Source organism: Hylobates moloch, unplaced genomic scaffold, assembly GCF_009828535.3.
Source record: "Hylobates moloch isolate HMO894 unplaced genomic scaffold, HMol_V3 SCAFFOLD_8, whole genome shotgun sequence".
NCBI lineage: Eukaryota > Metazoa > Chordata > Mammalia > Primates > Hylobatidae > Hylobates > Hylobates moloch.
In genome coordinates this window covers 67,851,708-67,855,340 of record NW_026652283.1, presented here as the reverse complement: position 1 = coordinate 67,855,340, position 3,633 = coordinate 67,851,708, and the positions used below count along the sequence as shown (strand labels likewise).

Genomic DNA, 3,633 nt, shown 5'->3' with positions numbered 1-3,633 from the left:
TTAAAAAAATGGCAAGGGCTGGGCATGGTGGCTCAAGCCTGTAATCCCAGCACTTTAGGAGGCCGAGGCAGGCGGATAAGAAGGTCAGGAGATCGAGACCATTCTGGCTAACACAGTGAAACCCCATCTGTACTAAAAATACAAAAAATTAGCCAGGCGTGGTGGCATGTGCCTGTAGTCCCAGCTACTTGGGAGGCTGAGGCAGGAGAATAGCTTGAACCCGGGAGGTGGAGGTTGCAGTGAGCCAAGATTGCACCATTGCACTCCAGCCTGGGAGACACGGGGGGACTCCATCTAAAAAAAAAAAAAAAAAAAAAAAAGGCAAGATTTAGCAGGAGTCAGGGGATTATTCCTGGGATTAGCATTTGAGGATGTTTAATCAAGGATGTCAAAATGGAAGACTGGATAAGCAAGAATTCACTGATGTGGGGGTACTTTCTCAGGACAAAATATTTAATATTCTACTAGGAACTCCAGGAGATGGGACAAAGTTTCTGCAAGGATTTAAGAAGCCTGGAAAAAATAATAGCCAAATCTCAGAGAAGTGGAAATACCTGCATTGCCCTGACAAACCGCAGAGGAAGGTGGGCATGCCGAAACTGATATGTAAGGCAAGAAGACCAGCCAGATAATTATGTTCCATTGGAAGGCCTAGAGGACACTGCTAAAGCCATCAGGAATGAGCTGGAAGAGAGGTACTACTGATCCTAAGAAATTTGGTGGTGGCTCTCCTCTGCAGGCCAGGGCTAATCTAAGAGAAGAGGTCACAGTGTTGGGTTTATTAACACCCATTGAAATGATGGGGCCCCAAAATAGTAGAAGTATGTGTCTTAAGGAATGGAATGGCAAAATAAGGCTTTTTGTTGTTGTTGATGATGGCATTTCATTAAATCAGGTAATTTGTTACACATTCTGAAAGTTGAATTAAAAATGAAATCTGGAGAGAAAAATAGGAATAATCTCTAGAGGAGGTGTTTAACTTTTGACTAGAGCTGATTAAGTTCTTTATTATTTATTTAAAAATAAGGGGTTCTTTTATTCTATTGTATTCTTATAATAATTTAATGTCATATTGAATTTATATTTTCTTGTATTCGACTTTATAAACTTCCAGCCTGGGGCTAGGAAAAATGCTGCTGAATGATGTCCTAGAGCTTTTATTTAGAAGTTAATCGAGATGATTATGTTCTCTTGGCTAACATTGGTTAATAGCTTAACATTTAAAATGCTATATCCCTTTAAAAATTTTTATCCCTTTAACCTCTTTTCTATCTTAAGATACAAAATATGTATGTGTATATTTACAGATATAGATACACACCTATATACACATTTACATGTACACAAAATATGTATGTATGCATGTGTGTGTGTATCTATATAGCACATTGGGAGGATACACACACACACACACACACACACATACACACACAGTACATGGGCCAGGCATGGTGGCTCACACCTGTGATCCCAGAGCTTTGGGAGGATCACTTGAGGCCAGGAGTTCAAAACCAGCCTGGGCAACATAGTGAAAACCTGTCTGTACAAAAAAAAAAAATTACCGAACATGGTGGTGCATGCCTGTAGTCCTAGCTACTCAGGAGTCTGAGGCAGGAGGATTGCTTGAGGCCAGGAGTTTGAGGTTACCGTGAGCTATGATCACACCACTACACTTCAGTCTGGGTGACAGAGCCACCAAAATGAAGTTCAATCCCTTTGTGACTTCCAACCGAAGCAAAAAATCACAAAAGGCATTTCAATGCACCTTCCCACATTCACAGGAAGATTATGTCTTCCCCTCTTTCCAAAGAGCTGAGACAGAAGTACAACGTGCAATCCATGCCCATCCGAAAGGATGATGAAGTTCAGGTTGTACAAGGACACTATAAAGATCAGCAAATTGGTAAAGTAGTCCAGATTTACAGGAAGAAATATGTCATCTACATTGAATGGGTGCAGTGGGAAAAGGCTAACGGCACAACTGTCCACGCAGGCATTCACCCCAGAAAGGTGGTTATCACTAGGCTAAAACTGGACAAAGACTGCAAAAAGATCCTTGAACGGAAAGCCAAATCTTGTCAAGTAGGAAAGGAAAAGGGCAAATACCAGGAAGAAACAATTGAGAAGATGCAGGAATAAAGTAATCTTATATACAAGCTTTGATTAAAACTTGAAACAAACAAAAAAAAAGAAAAGATACAGGCTGGGTATAGTGGTTAACATCTGTAATCTCCGCACTCTGGGAGGCTGAGGTGGACAGATTGCTAGAGTCTAGGGATTCGAGGTCAGCTGGGCAACATGGCAAAACCCTGTCTCTATAAAAAATACAAAAATCAGCCCCATGTGGTGGCACTCAAATGTAATCCCAGCCACTTGCGACACTGAGGTGGAAGGATCGCTTGAGTCCAGGAGGCAGAGGTTGCAGTGAGCTGACATTGCACTACTGCACTACTGCACCCCTGCCTGGGTGACATAGCAAGACCCTGTCTCAAAAAAAGTGTATATATATAATATGTATATACAAAATGTAGATATATATATATAATGTAGATATACACATAGATGTAGATACAGATACATACATAATTTTTAAATCTTATTTTTCTAGTTCTGATAACCTAACCAGCTGAAGATCTTGCAAACTCTCTCAGGAGAGGTATCCAGGGATCAAACCAGTCTCTTCCACCACCCTGAAAGGAGAACTTGCTTAACTGACTCTCTCTCTTCAGTTCAAGGCCTTTCCAGTTACACCAGGGTTTCTTAATCAAGGATCTTTGGAGTTCTTCATGAATGGGTTTCTTGAGCTCTCTGAACCCTTTTGAGTTATCCTCAACATTCTATTTGTGTGTGCATACACAGTGTTTTCCTGGGGAGTCTGTTGCTTTTGTTTGTTTCTCAGTGTCTCTGACTAAAAATATTTCTGAAACACTAGTGTTCATCACTTGAAGCCTTAGGCCTCCTTGCCACCAGGAACAGCTATAATTTCATTCTGAAGGAAAACCAAATTAATCTTCTCTCCTAATGACCTGGGGAGAGTTCACTTCAAGACACTAAAGTAACTTTTAGTAACATACCATGAACACTGAGCAAAAACTAATCTATCTAACCTCATTTGGGTTCCAACATCATTTGGCACCTCAGTCCATCATCTTGAGGAAAGTCAAACCTGCCATCCTTGGCCACCAGTTCAAATACAAGCCACTAGACTAAATGTAACTACTTCTCTGACATTGATGCCATCGGCAGTAACATCCTCTGCTTCTCCTCTTGACAATCACCAGAGCTCTGAGACTAGGGTGAGGCAAAGTGGGTGCCTAGGGTATGAAGGAGCTGCTCCTTTCCCACCCTGCACTTGTGCTTGCTCACCCCAAGAGTCAGTGCCTCCTCACTTTTTGCACTCTAGGCACATCCCTCGTCTCACCCTAATCCCAGCTCTATATCACCAACTATAATGCATCCATTATGACCTGATGGAAAGAGCATCGGCCACAGAAGGAGGGAAGAGGTAGTAGTAGATTATCTGCAGAGACAGTAACCTAAGAACTAATTAGGGAAAATGAAGTCATTGCATAAAAGTGGGATAGCAACGATTTAGACTGGTGACAGGAAAAGAAGTAAAGGATCAGATATGGG

The 3,633-nt window shown here is 41.5% G+C and overlaps 1 pseudogene; it reads left to right on the top strand.

Annotated features, from left to right (window-relative positions):
- Nucleotides 1–1,700: 1,700 nt before the first annotated feature.
- LOC116473296 (large ribosomal subunit protein uL24-like) lies at nucleotides 1,701–2,139 on the top strand (annotated as a pseudogene).
- Nucleotides 2,140–3,633: the final 1,494 nt, after the last annotated feature.